The following is a 17257-nucleotide window of genomic DNA, read 5'->3' on the forward strand; positions in this document are numbered from 1 at the left end:
CAGTGAGGGTACCCAACCAATCTACTAATCAGAACTTTATTGAATTACTCTGTAGGTTCCAGAAAATTTGGTTTTTTAATAGTATCCCTATTATCGCATAATCATAACCTTCTTCCAAAATTTTCGAAATCTAAAATTTCATAACTTTTTGTGCTCCATATGTACCATATGTAAAATGCGTTAAGTTTGTATAGGGATATTTATTTAGTTTGGGACGACATGTCATTTTATCCATTTATTCCATCTTTTTATCCACCTAAATTGAAACGGTTATGTTTATGTAACTAGTGAACTAATGTATTTGATTGCAAAAAAAAAGTTGCATTATACTTGAAAAAAAAATGTGTTCTTTCGACTACACTATAGAAAAAAGAAATATTTCAATCGCAATTCAACTCAATTATTGAAATTGAAAACCAATATTGGGATATCTGCAGAATATGAGTCACATGATTTGCAAGAGTCAAGTTATGTGTCAGTACTTCTTTTCCTTCACAAAATTTTAGTGAAGTAAAATTTAAACCACTGTTTACATATAAACCCAGCCATCCTAGTATTTGTAAAACACAAAATTTCACAAATTTGTACACCTACACCAGCGATTTTTTCCATGGCACAAACACTTTCATGTTTACCGTGCACAAAAATGCTTCGGCGGTCCGAACCTGAGACGTCCGCACCCTCTTCGTCATTCTTTTTCATCTTCACACAGATTAAAAGGCTCAAACAAAAAGCACGAAAACTGACGTCGTGCTGTTATATTTACGCTTGCGCGTGTGTGAACCCACAAAGCCTAATATCAATAACAACAAATACCTTGGACGGCAAGCTCGCACGCTTGGTTTGACGCGGCACTATAACAGCGCACTTTGCCTAGCTTACCTTACGCAACATAAACACAAAAATGAACCGATCACGCCAGACGCTCTTCACATTTCCATCAGGGAGAGTGAGAGCTCGTCAAACCCAAACAAACACCTACCTTTCGTTCATCGAACCATACACAAACAGCATTTCCAGTCGACACTAACACACTCACAAAAGATCAGCAGCCGGCCTACCCTGCTGCTAGCATCTCTCCTGCTTTCCACGGCCAAGTCGGCACACACCATTTTTTTCTCTTTCGGATGCGCTTACGCCTTCCCGTTTCATTTTTTTCAATTGCACTTCTCACTTCATACACTTCACTGAACTTACACAATCATCACAATCCCGGTTAAAGCAGTTATGCTGGGTGATTTGTTTTGAGACATTTGTGAAATTTTAATCGAAAACCTGGCAGGTTCGCCAATGTGGAATCCGCCGATTGCTCCTAACAATCACCCAGCATACTGCACTCTGAGGACACACAACCGACTGCTTAGCGCGCCTGCTGAGAACTGTGTGACGAGTGCTTGATTGGGTACAGACTCACCAATATAGCAATAACAGTCACATAATAGGCTGGCCCAAATCATAGGCTGATCCATACCACACACCAATGACCATTTTGCATGTGTATATCGTGTGGCAGGCACGAAGATACTCTATGCCCAAGGAAGTCAAGGAAATTTCCTTTACGAAAAGATCCTGGACCGCCGGGAATCGAACCCGTCACCCTCAGCATGGTCATGCGGAATACCCGTGCGTTTACCGCCTCGGCTATATGGGCCCCTCATTGCTCTCACGCAGCACTCTAATCACCCGCACAAAAACTCTGAGTGAGAAAAATTATGTACATTTTATAAGGCAATCCATGAGACAGATGCGATCAGCTGATTTTCTTTGTTTACCATGTATTTTTGACATTCGTCGATCGGGGTGACAGTTGAACACAAAGGAATTTGTTAAGCACTGAGAACACTCGACGAAAATTTGGTAAGCTGCACGTACACTGTGTTTACAATTTCAGCTGTCACCTCCATCGCGATATGTCGTCATGGATTGCCTTATTGTGCGTTTTTTCTTTTTCTCTTTTGTAAGGTAAATGAAACTGAGAAATTCAGTGAAAGATGAGCGTAAATGGGCACAGTTTCTGCGTGACATGCCATCCCTGGTTTTTGGCACCGCTCAAACGTCAAATTTTCTGTGAGAGTAACCAGGCCAGAATACTTCCGTGCAGAAGTCGTTTCTGATAGCTTTGTTTTGAAATTACTGATGGCTTTATTCTTTTATTTTTCTATTTTCAGAAATCGTTGCCTACGTGATTTCCTCCAACCAAGGTGAGTTGAACATATCATCACAACACATGATAATATTGTTTTACTTTGTTAACTTTTAATTTTTATTTTATTTATTTATTTATTTATTTATTTTGTCTTCGACTGTGTCGCACAGACTACCACTTAAAATCTAATTCACAGACACAATTCAATTGATAATACAATTTTATGAACATTGCAAAAAGGATTCAAATAAAATAATAATAATAACACTAGGCTGGCCGTATTGGTCTGAGGCGGTATTTCGGTATCGTGCATCAACGACAACTTTAAATGAGACATAATCTAACGTTGAAACATCCTTCCAGGGAGAAACCAGGCATTTCACATTCAAAACACTTTAAGTTCCTAATGCTTCACACACCATGAGACCTATTTCATTTTCGGTGACGTCATTCGCAATATTAGAAACGTACAGTTGCAGGTTGTTGTTTATATTGACATCAGAAGGTTGTTCGACGGCAGGATCTACGACGTTGCATCTCGTTGAAGTTAACGGTGAAGAAGTAGATGGTGGAACATTCATAGCATCAAGTGTTAGTTCTTCAGTTGGTTCAATGGTTGACGGTTTCGATGTGAACTGCATAACAATTGTGTTATTACGTTCTACTTCAGTTTTCAAATGGCTGACTTCATCCTGTGTTGCAAATATTCTCGTATCCGATGTAGCCGTTTCAAGCTTCCTAATACGCTCGTGTTGGATGGCATGTCGGCACAAGTCGCACATCCACATTATATTGCTGTGCAAGCAAGCACATCCTTCATCATACGATAAGCCAACACATTTTGCATGATAGATATGCTTAGCCTTACAAAAAACTTCGCAGCTCACCAACAATATCCTCGGGACGAATTTCAGCATTGCATTTGTGACAGTGATCCATCATTGATCGGTATTTTGGCGGTATGGTAAACCCTGCACGAGCGATTCTAAGTTCTCCGCTTCAGAGCTAGATGGCACCCTGTGCAACTATGTGACAAGCGTGACAAACAATCGGGGATGGCGACGACTGACAAAGGCGGCTAAAGCGGCACTGTACGCTAGAGATATTGTTGAACAGAGGTACCTATCACAAGAAAACAAAATAGGACACCAATTTCATTTTCGTTGTTGATCTAGGCTACTTTCTATTTCACCCGATAGAATATCATTACACGTTGACAAAATGGCGTAAAACAATGCGGTACGAAAGGCACAACATGGAAATTACTCCAAAATTTACAGCAGCTCAAAAAACGAAACAAACAGCGCGTGCACACATACGTCTATGGCGCCCGAGCCTTCCACATAAACTAATAAGTAAAAAAAGCACTTGTCTTGCGAATAAGGGTCGTGAGTTCAAATTTCACCTGAGCTGTGATTTTTTTCCAATTTAACTAATAATTTACCCACAGACAAACAGACGTAACACCTTGAACGATTTTCATGGAAATCCATCGCCCAGTTCACACTACCATCACCTGGTGGAAAAGTTGCACGAATCACTGTGTTGTGCCATATCGTCAACAGAAGGCGCTAGCGTTAAACGTCAAACGCATAGAAAAACGATGCGCGCGCCTCTGGTTGTGAAGGCCATAACTATGAAAATTTAAAATGATCGTTAAAAGCGTGGTCGATGGAAATTTCGCAAGTGTTACGTCTGTTTGTCTGTGGTAATAGGCTGTTTTACCTCACGAAAATCTGCTAGGAAAAGGCCTACTTTCCCACACCATATTAGCAGTGCTCTAATGGTTCATTACAGCACTGATTTGCGTTGCGTAATGAACCATCACAGCACTGCTTTCAGTTTGGATCAAATTGTTGTTGCTTTCCGGACGCAGTTTTGAAAAATTGTGACAACTGCACAGTACAACCTGCTTGATAACCTGCTATGATCAGACTTTATTAAGGCTCAATTGAGAAGGTAAATGTTCGAGAACTAAAAAAGCACTTTTCCCAACCATGATCTACATATTGCAGAAAATAAGTAAGTCCGATTGTTTATTTAGTCAATTTTGACAATCGGACACGTTGGTTTTGTTCGATTTTTCGTCATTCTGGAGTGCTTTTTCAGTTTTGAGCCTTAAGCATGGCTATGAACATTAGTGCAGTTTGATGAAAAGTTTTGTTCAAAAACTATCCTCAAACGGTAATTTATGAAATTAACGTTAATTTATGAAAAAAACGTTGTACGCTATTCAGTGCAGAACTCGATTTTTACAGCACTCGTCGTTATCATCCAACTCGGTAAGCCTCGCTGGATAAATGTACGACTCGTGCTGCAAAAATCTTTATTCTGCATTTTGTTGCGTAAACTGCCCAAGTAAAGCCTGTATCCGCAAAAATCGGGACATAGAAGTACGTCAGTAGCTTTGTAATGAATCGGCTAAATTGGCCGAATAATTGACTGAGAACTCTTTGGTGTATGTTTATTACTTATGCCAAATTTCATAAAAATCGATGCACTACTTTTAACTATGGGTGAAAAACAAACAGACGTGGTTTTAAGCATTTTGTACAATCATGTCCAATTTTCATTCGCATAATAGATGGTTCTTTAACGCTACAGTTCAAAGTTCTGTGATGATAATTATGAAATTTCGTTAGCAGTTATGATACTTATAGAGACACTTTCTTGCAAAATTTCATCAACTTTGATCAATTGGTTTGAAGGCTGCTGGTGTTGATAGGGGTGAGTGTTAGTGAAAATTTTTCGTGTTTTTCATGTGCGATTTTTAACTTTTGAATTTCTCTGCCAATTTTCATGAAATTTTTACAGAAGCTAGTTGATTATGTGTATATTATGCCTGCAAAATAAGATGATTATTGGTATAGTACTTTCAATAGTACGATCAAAACAATAAAGGGTGTTGACTAATTGCTGTCTGAGGGGCTAAAATCACGTTTAGTTCCAATACATGTTTCGACTATAAAATTGTTGATAGTGCATAAATTTTTTTGAAATTTTGCCTATGCAACCAATGTAGATAGAGGTTTGTGTTCAAAATTTCAGCTATTTCCTTTGCCAAATTCAAAAGTAACAGCGCTGACAAGCAACACTAGGAGCTGTACAAAATTCAATGGCGCACATTTTACTCTTTCGTTGCTACAACAAATAGTACTGCACCGATTCACATGAAATTTTGTAGGTGAAATGAACACATCTTAAGATACTATTAGACACAATTTGAGCAATTTTAATGTATCTAGTGCAGAGTTACAGCTGTATTTCTGTGTCCCGATTATTGCGGATACAGGCTTTAACCAGTAAGCATTTAAAATAACATTCCTTCAGCATTATAGTTGCCCTTATGACAAAGCATTTAATGCTAATTGGTCGTATATACACCTATAGTGCTACCCAACAGCAGATTTTGGCAAAATAACGGGCTGTCTGAGTGCAACACCAATGTTTGCTGAGTTTTTGGATGAATAAAGGAAAAACGAATAAGCAACTCTGATGTCTAAATTTGTCAACAGAGGTACAGATTCTGTAAGAGAGAGGCACCATGTACTATCAAATGCATAACATATCTCCCATACTCTTTGCTCTTAGCATTTGTAGAGCAGTTGAAAAGCATTCGGATTGCTTCCAAGCGTAAACACCTCAAGCATTTGAAATGCTAATTAACAGCCGAAAGCTCTTGAATAGCACAGCTTATGCTGATTCAAGGCAGTTATGCATTCGAAATGCTTATGTAGGGCAGCAAGCAGTTCAAATGCTTAATACAGTCTGCTGTACGGCTTATTTAAATGCTTAGTGGTTACCTGGGTACTATTGCCCACCAGATCATAAAACGCCATAACAGTGCAAAGAAGAAATATTTCTTTGAGGTTCTGAAATATGATGTTTTGTATTACGTCTCGCAAATAATGTACGTTTTCAATTCCCCTATGTCACACTTTCTCCAGTCAGCCTAGTGGTTAAGGCTATGGATTGCCAATCCGGAGACGGCGGGTTCGATTCCCGTTCCAGTCGGGAAAATTTTCTTGACTCCCTGAGCATAGTGTATCAATGTACTTGCCTCACAATATACAAATTCATGCAATGGCAGGTAAAGGAAACCCTTTAATTAATAACTGTTGAAATGCTCAAAGAACACTGAAGTGAGGCCAAGTCCCAGTGGGACGTAGTGCCAGAAAGAAAAAGAAGAAGAATGTCACACTTTCTGTATGAGAACTCTGAAATTTATGTATGGGTCGTCACACTTTACTGAACCCTCTCTCCCTCAAAGCGCGACGTAATTTATGGGTGTTCCCTATCCACTTAACCTTCCTACGGTGTTCGGGTCAATATGACCCGGATCGCACTTTTCAGGCGCAATATCTTTTGATCCTGATTTGCTATAGCTTTGAAACTTTGTGACTTTAAATCTTTTGCCAAAATCTTATTTTTAAAATTTTGACCGATAATTTTGGCTGTTTCTGAAGGGCTGGACAAAAAAAGTTACGTTTAAGCACAGAGAACAGACATCCAAGTTCAGTTCCGAAATTGTGTAAGGAATTTAACGGCCTTTTGAAATCGGCAACACAAGTGGCAATAGCGTGGCGCTGCAATCGGTTAATTTCTCATACTAATTTAATTCACCACTTGAAATGTTTCAATTCACCACTAACTGTGGCAATATGGTGTTTGGCGGCGTTAGTGTTGTCATCGTGTATTGGTTTGCAACCTTACTCAAGTGAAGATTCAAATCCTTACACAACTTTATGAATGGAATTTGTGTTAGCCTGGATGTCTGTTCTCTGTGGTTTAAGGTGTTCGGGTCATATTGACCCGGATTTGGTACAATGATTTCACAGTCATTTCTCAATAAAATAATAAAGTTTTTGTACTGAAAATTATCGTTAGGGCTTTAATTTTTTGGATCTGGCTCAAAACTAAGGTTCGGTTGGATGTGGCCACTTGGAACCGACGCCAGAGGGACCATGGTTTGGCCATTTTCGCAGGAGGGTATTTTTCGCAATAAGTTATGCGAAATGCAGCTGATTTGAATGTTTGGAGTGCTAAATGCACCGGAAAAAGCAGCATCAAACTGCCCCAACCACTAAGCTAACTGACCAGAGGAGTTTTGGCTATCAGGTGGCCACGGGACTAAATCTTGAGGCCTCGGAACGGCTTCCCGGAGACCCCCGATAGGTTTACAAATTACAAATATGGTGAATCCATGCCGTGCGACATATCAAAAGTTGCAGAATTTTATGGAGAATACATCAGTGACCATGTCAGAAGCCAGAAGCAAGATTGGCCACTTGGTGGTCCCGGAACCGATTCCCGGGACCCCGGAAATATGGCCAATTCTCGCAGTTTATATGAGCTTGCCGTATGGCACATCGAAATTCGCAGAATTTCATTGATAATTCACCAGTCATCAAACCAGCAACTGAAGACAACATTGTCCGCTTGGTGATCTCGGAACCGGTTCCCAGTGCCGGTTCCGAGGCCCCCGGAAATGTGGTCAATTCTCGATTTTTTTTACTATGCCGTGCGACATATCTAAATTTGCAGAATTTCGTTGCGAATATATCAGTGGCCACATCAGATACGAAAAGCAGGATTGGCCACTTAGTGGTCCTGGAACAGGTTCCCGGTAACCGGTTCCCAGGACTCCGAAAATGTGGCCAATTCTCACAGTTTGTGTGACCTTGCCGTATGGCACATCAAAATTCTCAGAACATCATGTGTAGGTAATTCATCAGTCATCAAACAAGCAACAGGAAACAACATTGTCCACTTGGTGGTCCCGGAGCCGGTTCCCAGGACCGGTTCCAGAGACACCCAAAGTGTGATCAATTCTCGAATTTTTTTACCATGCCGTGCGAATTTTTCAGAATTTTGATGCGAATATATCAGTGGCCACATCAGATACGAAAAGCAGGAATGGCCACTTGGAGGTCCCGGACCCGGATCTGGAGGCCCCGGAAATGTGGCCAGTTCTCGCATTGTGTATGACCATCTCATGTGGCACATCAAAATTCGCAGAATTTCATAGATAATTTATCAGTTATCAAACCAGCATCTGAAGACAACATTATCTACCTGGTGGTTCCGGAACAGGTTCCCGGGATCGGTTCTCAAGACCTCGGCAATGAGATCAAATCTCGCATTTTCTATGATCATGCTGTTCGATGCATCGAAATGTGCAGAATTTTGATGCTCACATCAGGTATCAGAGGCAGAATTAGCCACTTGGTGGTCCTGGAACCTGTTCCCAGGACCCCGAGAATGTGGCCAATTCTCGCATTTTGTACGACCATCTCGTGCGGCACATCAAAATTCTCAGAATTTTATAATGGATTCATCAGTTTTCAAGCCAACTACGGGAAACAACATTGTTCACCTAGTAGTCGCGGAAGCGATTACCAGGACCCCGGAAAAGTGCTCAATTCCCGCAATGTCTTTGATCACGCTGTCTGATCTATCAAGAGCAGTGCTGAAAATTTCATTTCGTCATATCTAAATTCAATCGCCTACAGCTCATTTTGGAGGCTGAACCTGAGAATATGGTATATGAAAGACTTGTGCAGCTTGACCAGTTCTGCTAGAAAGTCACGAAAAAACCGCTATTTTTCGAATATTTAACGTAAATGTCACGGGCTTCCTTTGAAAAATGCCAAATGATATTCACGGTGAATATCATTTAGGATTTTTCAAAAGTGGTCCGTGACATTTACCTTAAATATTCGAAAAATATCGGTTTTTCCGTGACTTTCTAGCAGAACTTGTCTAGCCGCACAAGTTTTTCAAATACCATATTCTTAGGTTCAGCTTCTAAAATTAGCTGTAGGCGATTGAATTTAGATATGACGAAATGAAATTTTCAACACTGATCAAGAGTTGCAGAATTTTGATGCAAATACATCAGTGGCCAAGTTGAATGCCAAAAACAGGATTGGCCACTAGATGGTTCGAAACCCGGTGCCCTGGACACCTGGAATGTGCCGTGAGACTTATCAAAATTCATAGAATCTCATAGATAGTTCATCAATTATCGAACAACTGGAAACATCATTGTCCACCTGATGGTCCCGGAACCGGTTCTCGGAGAAATGTTGTCAATTTTTGTGCTAACCCGATTACCAAATTTGCAGGGTTGTTGTCCAGCATTCTTGCAATATGCCCTGCTCATCGTATACTTCCGGCTTTGTCCACCTTCTGAATACTGGGTTCGCCGTACAGTGCAACGAGCTCGTGATTCATCCTTTACCGCCACTCACCCTTCTACTTCACACCGCCGAAGATTAGTACGCAACGGTCGAAACTCCAAATACTTGCAGGTTCCACTCAAGCATGGTCCGTGTCTCGTGTCCATAGAGGACCACCGGTCTTATTGGCGTTTTGTTCATGGTACATTTGGTGCGTGAGTGAACCTTTTAGACTGCAGCTACTTACACTGATGGTACGCGTTCGAATTGCACGACTAATTTTAAATAAAAGAAAATCGCGTTAAGTACTGTTCCTTTGAATTCCACTAAGAATTTGCATCCTTTAACAGATACGTATTTCGACCTCAACTGTAAGGTCGTCTTGAGTGTCTTGTACTTGACTCGACTCTTTTATTTACAGATATTCCCCTAACAAGCCCAGGTTAATCATCACGACTAATTTTGTTGACAGCTGTCAGTAAAGATCCGATGTAGACGAATTTATCCACCTCCTCGAAGGTATCCCTGTATTTCGTTACATTACTGTCTAGACGGATCCGGTCGTGTTCCGTTCTGCCTACCAGCATGTACTTTGTTTGTGCCGCATTCACTACCACTGCGACCTTTGCTGCTTCGTGTTTCAGGCGAATGTCCGTCACCTTGTCGCAGTTCCCAGCGAAATTTGAATGAATGGATAGTTCACCTGAAACCCACATATATGTGCAATGTGCAAATTTGCTGCCTTTCCAACTTTCCGGAAACTAGGTCCTACGTTGCTAGGTGGCGAATATTTCCATGTAGTACTAACATGCTAACTTTCTTTTACATTCTGAATATTGATGAAAGTCTGAAAATTTTGATGTGCCATGAGCTTGAGCTTGATTAATCGCCAGCAGTTGCTACACCAGTATCGCCAAATCAGCTTCACTCACACAAGGAACCAATGAGATAGCTGCTCGGGATATTCAGTGTTGGTAGTGTCCTATTTTTTGGAGAAAATGGCGCCTCAGGTTGCAGGTCAATGTGGAGAACGAGGGGAACATAGGCAAAACAACATAGGGGAACATAGGCAAATTTTCATAGTTGTGGCTTTCACAACCAGAGGCGCGCGCATCGTTTTTCTATGCGTTTGACGTTTCACATTAGCGCCTTCTGTTGACGATATTGCACAACACAGTGATTCGTGCAACTTTTCCACCAGGTGATGGTAGTGTGAACTGGGCGATGGATTTCCATGAAAATCGTTCAAGGTGTTACGTCTGTTTGTCTGTGGTATTACCATAGTCAATAAAATAATTTATTACATATCCGGGGTCCTCATATTCTGGGACTACCAAGTGAACAATGTTGCTTCCCGTAGCTGGCTCGAAAACTTATGCATTCTCCAAAGAGTCTGGAAGTTGTGGTATACCGGACGGCATGGTTATTGAAAATGCGAGAAGTGGCATAATGCTAGGAGGCCAGGGAACCGGTTCAGGGTCCACTTGGGGGACAATGTTCTCTTCAGTCGCTGGTTTGATAACTGGAAAATTATCCATGAAATTCAACGAATTTTGATGCGCCACATGGCAGGGTCATACAAAATCAGGGAATTGGTCACATTTTCGGGGCCTCGGGAACCGGTTCCGGGACCACCAAGTGGGCAATGTTGGTTCCAGTTGCTGATTTGATAACTGATGAATAATCTTTGAAATTTTGCGAATTTTGTTGTCCCATACGGTAAGGTTATACAAACTGCGAGAATTGGCCACAATTCCGGGGTCCTGGGAACCGGTTCCGGGACCACCAAGTTTCTAATCCTGCCTCTGATATCTGATGTGAACATCAAAATTCTGCAAATTTTGATACATCAGACAACATGATCATAGAAAATGCATGAATTGATCACATTTCCGGGATTTTGAAAACCGGTCCCGGGAACCTGTTCTTGAACCACCAGGTGGACAACGTTATCTTCAGTTGCTGGTTTGATAACTGATGAATTATCTATGAAATTCTGCGAATTTTGATGTGCCACATCCCAAGTAACAAAATTAATTTTATAATGCTTTTGAAGTGTTCTTCAACACCTGTTCTTTAAAACCATGCATAAACCGAATTGCTCTGCAAAACGACATCAACTCAACCATAAACCCGCCATAAGACCAAAGAGGCCCATCCTAAGATGCTCTTGGAGAGTTGTTTTTAAATTTCTCTCAAAACTTGTTGTACTTCCCAAGTTGTCCTCAAGGCGAATTGCTCTCTCCATGTAGAATTCTTCAAGTGCACGATAAAACGATAATAAATTTGTCAGTGTTGTTGCTGTTGCAGCTTTTATGTTGACAGAAAAGTTTGATGAAATAAATTGAAATTAAAAACACAATGAAATTGACACATTATTGTAATCGGGATTAATTTATTACACAAATTGGAAATATTTCCGTGGTGTAACAAGGATGCCAAATGCCAAGCAAAATTCATCGTATAATGTTGCAAGATACTTCCAAAAATTGCAACGCGCTTCCATTATAACGCACTAATAAAATATTGAAAAATATTATTCCTGGTCATGCGAACATTGCTCATGAGTTTTCTCAACATGGCTTCCATTGAAATCTAGGCCGGTGGTCGGTCCATCATCGATGGTTTTAATCAACATCACCATAAGATCATCTTAAATTTCTTTCAACTCATGCCAGAGCAAAAAGCATAACTCAAGAATACTATTATTTATAACGTTCTCAATGCAGCCTGGTTGGCCTCTATCAAGAACGTCTTAAATTTATTTCATCTTATGCAAGGGTAAGAAGTATTACTCAAGACTATTAAGGTTTATAACGTTCTTGATGTAGGTTTATGCTAACTCCACCGAGAACGTCATAAATCATGTACGCCAAATAGTAAACAAACAATAAATTATCGCACCGCGGTGGATTTTGTGACTCTCGTCCGATGAATTTAATTATCAGCCCGGTACCGTTGCCAACCAGGCAGACCTTTTTCGATAACCGGCCTTCATGCGGTGCAGTGCCTCATTCCTCCGGTCAGCACTTCCATCAGGTAAGTAGTTGTTGATTTTGAAGATCGATGATTGGAACCCCGATTGCACGGGAATCGACGTCCTGGATGACCATACCCACCTCATTTCGGATGCTGAAACCGGAGGAACTGGGCACTGCACCGCGTCGCGGTTGGGTTTCCGGGTAGGTGTTCTCGATTGGCAGCAATAATGGAACGATGAGAATCAAAATTTAATGCTTGAGTTTTTCCTTGTATTTCTCATGTACCAAACTGTTCTTATGCGAGAACAGTTGCTCTTGATCAAGAACGAATGATTGAAGATAGCTACAAGAACCTTATAAAACTGAAAATAAGTTCAACAGTTCTTGTTGTGTTTATGGTTTTATGAATTGAACCTCAAGTATTCTTGGAGGTGTTTTTAAAACCACATATTGACGAAGAATAGTTGTGCTCAGCTGAAACTCCGATAAGATCAACTAGAATATGCAATGTTCCGATAAAACTATCATAAAAACAAATAAAACCAAGTAGAATTAGGATTGTTACTTGGGATGGGATGGTCGTACAAAATGTGAGAGTTGGCACCATTTCCGAAGCCTCCGGAACCAGGTCCGCGACCTCCAAGTGGCCTATTCTGCTTTTCGTATCTGAAGTGGCCACTGATATATTCGCAACAAAATTCTGCAAATGTAGATGCATCGCACGGCATGGTAAAAAAAAAACGAAAATTCACCTCATTTCCGGGGTCCTCGAAACCGGCCCTGGGAACCGGTTCCGGGACCGCCTAGCGAACAATGTTGTTTTCAGTTGCTGGTTTGATGACTAATGAATTATCTATGAAATTCTGCAAATTTCGATGTGCCATATGGCAAGGTCATACAAATTGCGAGAATTGGCCACATTTCCGGGGTCCTGGAACCGGTTCCGGGACCACCAAGGGGCTAATCCTGCCTCTGATATCTAATGTGAGCACTGATGGATTCGCATCAAAATTCTGCAAATTTCGATGCATCAGACAACAAGATTATAGAAAATTCAAGAATTGACCACATTTCCGGGGTTTTGAAAACCGGTTCCGGGAACCTGTTCCGGGACCTCCAAGTGGCCAATCCTGCTTTTCGTGCCTGATGTGGCCACTGATACATTCGCATCAAAATTCTGAAAAATTCACACGGCATGGTAAAAAAAATCGAGAATTGATCACATTTCGGGGGTCCTTGGAACCGGTCCTGGGAACCGGCTCCGGGACCACCAAGTGGACAATGTTGTTTCCTGTTGCTTGTTTGATGACTGATGAATTACCTACACATGATGTTCTGAGAATTTTGATGTGCCATACGGCAAGGTCATACAAACTGCGAGAATTGGCCACATTTCGGAGTCCTGGGAACCGGTTACCGGGAACCTGTTCCAGGACCACTAAGTGGCCAATCCTGCTTTTCGTATCTGATGTGGTCACTGATATATTCGCAACAAAATTCTGCAAATTTAGATATGTCGCGCGGCATAGTAAAAAAAAAATCGAGAATTGACCACATTTCCGGGGGCCTCGGAACCGGCCCTGGGAACCGGTTCCGAGATCACCAAGCGGACAATGTTGTCTTCAGTTGCTGGTTTGATGACTGGTGAATTATCAATGAAATTCTGCGAATTTCGATGTGCCATACGGCAAGCTCATATAAACTGCGAGAATTGGCCACATTTCCGGGGTCCCGGGAATCGGTTCCGGGACCACCAAGTGGCCAATCTTGCTTCTGGCTTCTGACATGGTCACTGATGTATTCTCCATAAAATTCTGCAACTTTTGATATGTCGCACGGCATGGATTCACCATATTTGTAAAATGGTCACCTATCGGGGGTCTCCGGGAAGCCGTTCCGAGGCCTCAAGATTTAGTCCCGTGGCCACCTGATAGCCAAAACTCCTCTGGTCAGTTAGCTTAGTGGTTGGGGCAGTTTGATGCTGCTTTTTCCGGTGCATTTAGCACTCCAAACATTCAAATCAGCTGCATTTCGCATAACTTATTGCGAAAAATACCCTCCTGCGAAAATGGCCAAACCATGGTCCCTCTGGCGTCGGTTCCAAGTGGCCACATCCAACCGAACCTTAGTTTAGAGCCGGATTCACAAAATTTAAGCCCTAACGATATTTTTGAGTACAAAAACTTTATTATTTTATTGAGAAATGACTGTAGAATCATTGTACCAAATCCGGGTCAATATGACCCGAACACCTTAAACGTAACTTTTTTTGAGCACCTTCGGAAGGTTAAAATGAACTGACGAAAGAGCCATTTTTTCAATAATTGAGCAGTTATGCTGCATTCTGGAGCAGTAAAATCCAACTTTAAAGTGCCGCAAGCTTTTGTGAGGTGTGAATTGAAGGTCAGTTCAATAAGGCACCGTCCACAAATTACGTAACGCTATAGGGGGAGGGGGAGTATGGACAAGCGTGACGGCTCATACAACATTTTTAGACTTTTCATATAAAAAAGCGTTCTGGGGCGGGGGTAGGTTGGTCAAAAATGGCAATATCAGCGTTACGTAATAAATGGATGCTGCCCAAGTGAACCTGCGAAGTGAAATTGAACGGTGATGTGGAACATTTTTACTAGCTGCTACTTTGGTGCTTCGGCATACGAAACTCGTAAGTGGAATCAATAAGTCGGCTCCAGTGGTACATAAATCGTAATTGGAGTGAAATTGAAACGTGACTTTTTTTCAGTGTTATAGTGGCTGGTTATTGATAGACTACATCTTTTATCTTCTATCTACACGCAGAAAAATGAGACTGGTTTAAAACAATAAAACGCATGGTTGATTTTCAAACTGAACATTTACTTATTCCAAAGTTATATTTCTTTGCTCTAGCTTGGAGTTTATCGATCAAAACAACAAACTCCCATCATTCCATATAACGTTAAAAACTTCATTTGTTTATACAAAATGGGGTCCACAAACATGCCCCGGAAGCACTCACACATCTTCAAAATTCTTACCCCAACATCGCCACCACGAGGAAAGTGTAGCACATCCATCACCCCAACTTCCAAGTGCAGTTTTGGCCGTGATGGATAACGCGCAGGTACTCAAGACAGCATCCACAAAAAGTTGGTCGGTTTCGCCTTTATGTCTTTTTTTTAACCGTTCTTCTTTCCATCCGCTTGCCGAGTGTCTAAAAATAGATTTCCGAGCAGCTGCAGGAGCTGCCGTCACCAACCCAATCACATTCCGGCTTTGTTAGTCACAAAAGTGCAGTCGTTTAAAACAATCTGTTATTTTATGTTAAAACAACCAAATCTTAGTTTGTTCTAACAAAAATTTCGTCAAATGAAAATATTTGTATTATCAAACAATCCAACAGTTCAGTTTAAACTAGAAGTCAATTTGGCGCTATAGTAAACTGAAAAATCGGTTGATTTGAACTAGAATTTAATTGTGTTTACAATTTATTTCTCTGCGTGTAATGAATCATTGACATAGATAAGTTGAAATATCTTTCATTGTTCGATATTTTCCATCTTATGTAACGGAAATTGGCCCATAGTAAATTTCCCTACTCTGATTGGAATAACTTTATGAAACCGTGTAATATTTTTGCCATTCAGCACAACAGAAAGAAACGCGATATTCCAAAATAATTCTCTCATCCAAAATAATCATCTGGAGTCTGCAGCCGTCGATACGAAATAAATTAAGCAATCACCACGTCCCACCAGTTCCGTCCAACGGAACCGAATTGATCATGCACACGTACAATACCCTGTCCAATCGTTCAATCTCCGTCGTCGTCGTCATCGGCGATGATAGCCTTAATCCAGAGCACTTTCCACTCATCATCAGTGCGATCGTCAGTCTCTCTGCATGTAATCCACCCACCATCCAATTAGGCCGGAAAATCACCGGCATCCATCGACCCAGAACCGATAATGACGATGATGACGACGACAACGATTTCCATCCACTGCTCAACGCCGGGCACAAACCCGGATGCTGTCTCTCTGAACGATTTTGACTTAGTGGGTACCGAAAACGTTTCCCTTTATCTAATCCAGCACCGCATATAAAACACTAACTACCACTACATAGTGGTTATTACCGTTCCGGATATCTACTTTTTCGACAGGCACCTAGGCTCCAACTAGGAAGACAACAATATTCACTCTACAAAACCCTCCCTGTTCTGTGTATGGAGTGATAATGGGGCGCCCCCGGTCTGAAGGGAGCCGTAAAATCGAATCGAATATTGGCCTTCGGTGGAGAAAACTGGATGTCAGTTTGTGAAATAGGTACCTACCTAAAGCACCTTCTGCTGCTGCTGGGCTCCTGGTTGCTGACTCCATCCTGACTCCGACTGTATTAACGAAGGCGTGTTTCGGTGTAGATTGGAAAGGATTATGAGTTTCTGGTTCCGCTCAGTAGAAGATTCCCAGGCAAAACCATCATTTGTCGGGATAGGTTGATTTCTGGTAGGATTAACCTTAGGTGGGTGAGGAGGAGGGTGTTGTCGGAATCTAAGCACAACTTTGTATTTTATGGCTTTTAATGGGGAGCAAAAATGCTGATACCAGTTTTTAGTTGGGGGAGAAAGCTGGATGTGGAAATGTATGTAGCCTTACAATGTCGGAAATTCTCGGAACTCGATATTCCAATTAAAATGTACCATTCAAGATTTTCCAACACATAAACAAATACAAATCAGCGACTGTAGTGTAATTAACTACAAACGTCTTTGAAGTCGCGACTCACTACGGGGAAAACTTCTTTCACGCTCAAGTTTGCTACACGGTCTTACGCCTTTCGAAGAAACCTGAATCCAATTTGCCTCTTCAAACAGTAAGTGCTAAAGAGCGTCGTAGGAAACACTGCACCTGCCTGGATGAATGCTGACTGCCACTACCGGTGGCCATGCCACCGACTGGAAACGAGAT

General features: G+C 41.4%; 1 long non-coding RNA gene across 2 annotated transcripts in view; it reads left to right on the forward strand.

Annotated features, from left to right (window-relative positions):
* Positions 1-17257, forward strand: part of LOC134289778 (uncharacterized) — a 710729-nt gene that overhangs the window by 63840 nt on the left and 629632 nt on the right. For both annotated transcript variants that reach the window (XR_009998660.1, XR_009998661.1), the window contains exon 2: positions 2169-2201. This is a non-coding gene — a long non-coding RNA (uncharacterized LOC134289778). The remainder of the gene's footprint in view (positions 1-2168; positions 2202-17257) is intronic.

Source organism: Aedes albopictus, chromosome 3 (genome assembly GCF_035046485.1).
Source record: "Aedes albopictus strain Foshan chromosome 3, AalbF5, whole genome shotgun sequence".
Lineage (NCBI taxonomy): Eukaryota > Metazoa > Arthropoda > Insecta > Diptera > Culicidae > Aedes > Aedes albopictus.